The following is a 7,358-nucleotide window of genomic DNA, read 5'->3' as shown; positions in this document are numbered from 1 at the left end:
CTTGCCCATCCCCAGTGAGAATCCCAGTGTAACAGAAATGCCGAAGTAAGCACCATTTGGAAACACTCCTTTGCATCCAGTCAGTCTTTTGCCTGGATTAGCCTCCAACTCGACTACATTTTGAGGAGCCACGTAAGTAAGTTCACAGGAAAGCCGGGCCAGACAGAAAGAACATGATAGAATCAATATTCTTGCAAGGAAGGGTCCCCACTTTGTTATGTCCCTGAAAGACAAGCTTACCTTGTGGTTAACTCAGTATCATTTACAACTTCAGGCTTCAAAATGGGCATGAGAATGTGAGGACGTAAAAGGGACTTGATCAGCTTGATCAGTACGAACAGGAGGCCACAATGCCGAGGCAGCCGTTTCCGGGGAGAAAAGGAGTCCCCAGGCAACCAGGGTTCTCCTCATGCTTCTGCCAGACAAAGAAGATGCAAACCTAATTTCAGCCCTGAGTCATGCCCCCAGCCCTGACAGTGTACAAGCCATTTCCAGATTCTGAGACGGAATATGCAAATGGGGATGGAGAGTCAATAAGAAAACAAAAAATGATTTTCTCATCAAAGGTCAAGAAGGATGAGGGCTTTTTGCCTCCTCTGTTCTCCACCGGTTCTTCTTCTTCTTCCCTCTCACCAATTCTGTCATTATCGTCTATCCCTGAGTTCCAACTCAAGAGAGGGGCCAAGTCCAGAAATGGATTCTGCCAGGCAGAGAGCATACCTGTTACCTCGCTGGTCTCTCAGCCGCCTCATTTCTCTCCCCACCCGCCCATCCCTTTGGGCTCCTGCTTTAGCCACCACACAGCCTCAACGGTGGCACTTCTCAGCTCAAATGCAGGGAACAGCCTCCCCCTGCCCTCCTAAAACCAGTCATAGTAACATTACTGCACCTGTGCTCAGTACCAGGGACTGCGCAAGGACTTTTCCTTTATTATGCCCAATGCTTCCAAAGACTCTGGGAGGATATTATTATTCTTATTATTGTTATTATCCCCAACGTCATGCAAAATGCACATTAGGTCACATCTGGATTTTCAGCTTTTTTCCCCAGCATTGTTCCTTAAACCCCAACCAAACTGACCTTCTCAACTGTTGCCCGTTCAAGCCTGGTAGTTCTTTCCCTTTGGTTCTTGCTTGTGGTTTCCTTCCAGTGAGCATGCTCTCTTATTTCAGACCTATCCTTTTTTAAAGCTGATCTCAAACACACCTCCTGCAGGAGGACTTCTCATTCCTCTTGGCCAAAAAGAGCACGTTCTCTTAATTACCACAGATACTCTTGTACCACCTTTCAGGACCTCCGTTTGATCTTTTGCATCTCTCTCTCTTTCTCCTCTGCTAGACTGCCCATATTTTCAAGACACTGAATATCATGACACTGATGTCTGTGTTTGGCATTAGGCACACAACACACATTTGCTCAAAGAGTGTCACATGGATAAATGCCAACCTTGAGGAGAAAACCTAATCTCTGTAGTGTCTTAGACATCTGCTTCTCTCATTGATTACCTTACTTTTCCCAATTTACCTTTTCACTCACATAAAAACCAACATCAAAGTAAGCCCCCTACAGTATTATATCATTTTTCAAAGTACATCAAGTGATGACTATTTTTTTAAAATTTTTTTAATGTTTATTTATTTTTGAGAGAGATAGTCAGAGACAGAGACAGAGTGCAAGCAGGGGAGGAGGAGAGAGAGAGAGGGAGACACAGCAGGGAATCCGAAGCAGGCTGCAGGCTCCGAGCTGTCAGCACAGAGCCTGATGCGGGGCTCGAAATCACACACCATGAGATCATGACCTGAGTTGAAGTCGGATGCTCAACCGACTGAGCCACCCAGGTGCCCCTAAATGATGACTATTTAATCAAGGTTCTGGTTGGCTCCACAGTAAATGGACCCTGACAAGAAATTAAGGCAGAAATCTATACAGGAAACTTTCTGTGCCTATACAGGTTTTCCAAGATTATCCACATTTTCATCTAGATGAGTTTGCACATTAGGAGAAATATGTTAGTATTTGCTTCATCTTTTTTCCCTATCCCTTTCCAAAAGTGGTGACAATAGCCACAAGAAAGAGGTGAAAATGTGGAGATGTAGAAAATAAAAGGATTTGTGAATTGATCTGATTTATTACTGCTACATTTCTATAGCAGTAACCATCTGAATATAAAAAGAAAACCAGGGCACCTGGGTGTCTCAGTGAGGTAAACGTTCAACTCTTGATTTCAGCTCAGGTCGTGATCTCATAATTTGGGGGAGGGAGCCCCACATCAGGCTCTGTGTTGACAAAACAAACTCTGCTTGGGATTCTCTCCCTCCCCCATTCTCTCTCTCTTTCCCCCAAAACGGATAGATAGATAGATAGATAGATAGATAATTTAAAAAAGGAAATCAGTTCCCCAAATATTTCTTATATTAAGAAGTTTGATATTAAGTGAAATGTCCCCTTGGATTTATCTTTATTTTTTAATTTTATTGTAATTATTTGGAGTTGATACGTAGAATTTAAAACCTGACCAATCTTGCCAAGGTTGTAAGAGAAATCTACTGCCAAGTATAAGCAAGGATAGTATTCAAACAGTAGTCTTACCAATTTTATTAAATGTCTTTATTTCCTAGATGCCAAATCTTAAAAAGAGCTCAGGAAACAGAATTAACTTGCTCTTTTCCATAACTTTTGTGAATGTGGGGCTAATTGCTAAACTCTCTAAGCCTCATTTCCTGTATTATAGAATTAGGTAATATCATATAACTCAGAAATACAATGAGGAATACAAGAAATAGTATGAAATACCCCAGTGTCATGCGTGGTTCATAACCACACATGTTAGTTTCCTTTTTATTTATTTTTTTATTTTTTGAGCGAGAGTCTCTAAAATTGTCACAAGCACATACATAATTAATTGAAAAAAAAAGAAAAGGGTTTTGTTCTTGAAATGATGGTCATGAAAATATTGTAAGACAATTTATTGGAAGTATGGATGAGATTGGGGAGGAGCACAATAGGAAGAGGAAGTCCTCCAGGTTATATTTAAATACACCACATTTCAGTTTATATTGGTATTTGGATATAGTGTCCCTTCCAACATCATCTTGATAAAAGGCTTTTCTTGAAATTTTGGTCAAGAAAACATTTCAAATTAAAAAAAAAATCTTCATTGAAAGAAATAACATTTATTATTTTTTTAAATGTTTGTTTCTGACAGAGAGAGACAGAGACAAGTGGGGGAGGGGCAGAGAGGGAGGCAGACACAGAATCCCAAGCAGGCTCCAGGCTCTGAGCTGTCAGCACAGAGCCCGACTCGGGGCTGGAACCCATGAACCGCGAGATCATGACCTGTGCCGAAGTCAGATGCTCAATCGACTGAGTCCCTCAACCACCCCAACATTTCAAAGTGATCATTGACTTTGCCAGGACTGAAAAGAATTAGGAATCAATCAGTTACTGACTATATGCTATGTTCTTTTTAAAATCACATCTTCTTCCCATTTCTGCTTCTCTGCTCTATTCCGTGAATGTGCAGCTTAAGGGGTTACAATCATGATCTGTTCCTACACCCAAATGCCAGGTGATACCCATACACAGCCACCCAAGATCTGAGACGCTTACGTTAAAAAGTTGATTTGTGGGGCACCTGGGTGGCTCAGTCGGTTGAGCGTCCGACTTCGGCTAGGGTCGTGATCTCGCGGTCCGTGAGTTCAAGCCCCGCGTCGGGCTCTGTGCTGACAGCTCAGAGCCTGGAGCCTATTTCGGGTTCTGTGTCTCCCTCTCTCTGACCCTCCCCTGTTCATGCTCTGTCTCTCTCTGTCTCAAAAATAAATAAACATTAAAAAAAATTTTTAAAAAAAGTTGATTTGTGAATATATGAACGAACGATGAAGTTTATCTCTCTCCTTTCACTTACAAATGTATATCCAGAGGCTCTGAGGGCTCTCAGGTTGCCATTCAGAAATTGGAGAAAGAAAAACAGAAACAGGGATATGTGAGATATTTTCAAATATGAAAGAATATTCACTTCTGTTCATTTGTATTGATCAAGTCCTACATATTACAAATATGCTTGAAATTTCCGGCATATTATTTAAATGCTGTATTTCCTGTTCCTCCTTTAAAGCTGCTATATGTGAGAAGGTATGCAGACAAGCAGAAGATGTTGGATTTACAAATAATACATTTATAAAAATACGTGTAACAAATGCGTGATATATAAACATATGCATCAAAAGGACATTCTTTATAAGATTGGGAGTGGCATGTGAGGTCACATGAATCTTCATGAACCTCCAAGAACAGTCAAATCCTATAAGTTGAGCCATATACGATGCAAAACAGGACCCCAGTATTTATTAAATGTATTTAAAATATAAATAAAGAAGGAAATAATAGTATGGGGCCACATAATTTTATAATCACTGAATTGGCAAAATCAATCCGAATCATGTCAAATCTAGCAGGGGGCTATATTTGAAGAGTGCTAGGGGTTCCCCGGGTGGCTCAGTGGGTTAAGCATCTGACGTCAGCTCAGGTCATGCTATCACAGTCTGTGAGTTGGAGCCTCGTGTCCAGCCCTGTGCTGAAAGCTCAGAGCCTGGAGCCTGCTTTGGTTTGTGTTTCCCTCTTTCTCTGCCCCTTCTCTCCCTCCCTCTCTCTCTCTCTCTCTCTCTCTCTCTCTCAAAGTAAATAAACATTGAGGAGTGCTGAGAAAGGTATCACACTAGTAAGATAATTTGGGACTTATAATGCCCATTGAAGTGGTCATTAAAAATTAAAAACAAAATACTGTAGTGACATGGAAAAAAAAACACCCACAAAATGTACCTGATGAGGAATATTTATTTTTGCTGAAAATATCCCACAATCACACACGGTATCATGAACTATTTTGCTTAAAATATTCCATAACATCTCCTAGCACACCGTAAATCAATTTATTTTTTCGCAGACAAATCTTTTCACACTTCCCCTTCTCACTCATGATCATGCAGTTGAATAATGTTAAATTTTGCTGCTCCAGTTGACAGGGGATCCTGTTAGGAGGAAAACAGTGTTTGTCATTTTCTTGCTTCTTTATTTGGGCATGTTGCTGGGTAACATTCTGATCATTACCACTGTCAAGGCCCCCCGGGGAACTCAGGAGTCCCGTGTGCGTCTTCCTAGCCTACCGATCCTTATCTGACACCTGCTTCTGTACTTCTGTAGCCCCTAGAATGATTGTGGATGCCGTTTCAAAAGAGACCACTATCTCAGTGAGTGCGTGATACAGATCTTCTCGTTCCATTTCTTTGGCTGCCTGGAGATCTTCATTCTTATCCTCATGGCCGCTGACCGCTATGTGGCCATCTGTAAGCCCCTGCACTACACAACCATCATGAGTCGAGGGGTCTGTGCTGTGCTGGTGGCTATGGCCTGGGTGGGGTCCTGTGTACCTTCTTTAGCTCAGGTTTTTCTGGCCTTGAGTTTACCCTTCTGTGGTCCCAATGTGATCGATCACTATTTTTGTGACTTGCAGCCATTGTTGAGACTCACCTGTACAGACACTTACCTAATCAACCTACTCTTGGTGTCCAATAGTGGGGCCATTTGTACCCTGAGTTTTGTCATGATGATGTGCTCCTATGTTAACATCTTGTATTCTCTGAGAAACCACAGTGCTGAAGGGAGGAGAAAAGCCCTCTCCACCTGTGTCTCCCACATCATGGCGGTCATCTTGTTCTTCGGTCCTTGCCTATTTATATACACACGCCCGGCAACCACCTTCCCCATGGATAAGATGATAGCTGTGATTGGAGCCCCTGGGTGGCTCAGTCAGTTAAGGGTCCGACTTCAGCTCAGGTCATGATCTTGCGGCTCATGAGTTCAAGCCCCAGGGTCCGGCCCCATGATCAGGCCCCACCGTAGGGCTGCAACCAGCAGCATCCGGCTGCCACCGGCTCTGTGCCAACAACTAGGAGCCTGCACCCTGTTTCAGGTTCTGGGTCTCACTCTCTCTCTCTGCCCCTCCCCCACTCGCGCTCTGTCACTCTCTCAAAAATAAACTTAAAAAAAAAAAGATGATAACTGTGTTTTATACAAATGGGAAATGTTTGCTCAACCCTCTGATTTATATGCTGAAGAATGCAGCAGTGAAAAATACCATGGGAAATTATGGCGCAAGAAGTCGATCTCAGATGGCTAAAAATGAATGGAAGTTTCAAGTATTTCTTCATAGTTTGGGCATACCTAGAAGCCTACAAAGAATATAATATTTTTTCATGTTTATTTATTTATTTTTGAAAGAGAGTGAGCACAAGCATGAGAGGGGCAGAGAGAGAGAGAGGGAGACACAGAATGTGAAGCAGGCTCCAGGCTCTGAGGTGTCAGCACAGAGCCCCACACAGGGCTCAAACCCATGAACCGTGAGATCATGACCTGAGCGAAGTCGGACGCTTAACCGACTGAGCCACGTGGATGCCCCAAGAATATAATCTTCTTATGGTTGAGCTAATATAATCCTGTCCTGGGGGCATGAACACTTCTTCTTTCAGGAAAATAAGCAATCTGAACACAGACCGGTTGGTGTTATGTCAGTTTTACGTAGAGGAATAGATAGCATAAGGTACAAACAGGTATTAAGGTCTACAACTTAGATACCCTTCACTGTTCTGTCTCCACCTGTCTCGTCTAAAAATTTGTGGTTTTGATCTAGTGCTTTCCCTGCCCCTCTTCGTGTCGACTCCTGGTGTCTTCTGCTCTTCTGTACCACCCTATAGACTCACAACCACAGACTGGCAGGCTTTCCCTCATCCAGTGTCCTTCATCAGGCATTTCCATCTCATCATATCTGACCATTAACCTTCAATTTAGTTGTTCTTCCTGACTTGACCGAAAGTATCAAGTAATTATTATTCAAGTAATAATATTTACTTGAATATTAATTATTAAATTATTAAATTTAAATTTAAATTATTAATTTAATAATTTTGAATTATCAATTATTAAAGTATTAAATATTAATAATTATTAAAGAAATTGTTCAAGTAATAATAGGAGCTTCAAGTTGTAAAGGATAGTATGCAATCTAATAATCTCCCTTCCAGTCCTTGGGGTTATATTCTGAAATCTTATGATGTGTTTACCGACATCCTTCTAGAACAGTAACAGGAGTTGGTGAGAAAATTAATGTTTCTGAGGTAGTTCTCTGATACTGGGAAGGCTTTGATGGTTGGGTTTATTATCATAATTGTATCCTCTTGGTAAAATCTACATGTTTTCATATTGATTCCACCTAACTTTGAGGGTGTTAGGTTCCCCTTGAATCACACTAATTATAGTAATTTGTTTATAATATTAGTTATTAGGACTGTAGCATAGATGACTGA

At 41.5% G+C, this 7,358-nt stretch overlaps 1 pseudogene; it reads left to right on the top strand.

The window, feature by feature from the left end:
* The first annotated feature begins 458 nt into the window (after nt 1-458).
* LOC131486654 (olfactory receptor 4C16-like) lies at nt 459-6,175 on the top strand (annotated as a pseudogene).
* The last annotated feature ends 1,183 nt before the right edge of the window (nt 6,176-7,358 follow it).

Source organism: Neofelis nebulosa, chromosome 10 (assembly GCF_028018385.1).
Source record: "Neofelis nebulosa isolate mNeoNeb1 chromosome 10, mNeoNeb1.pri, whole genome shotgun sequence".
NCBI lineage: Eukaryota > Metazoa > Chordata > Mammalia > Carnivora > Felidae > Neofelis > Neofelis nebulosa.
This window is presented reverse-complemented; position numbering and strand designations above follow the sequence as displayed.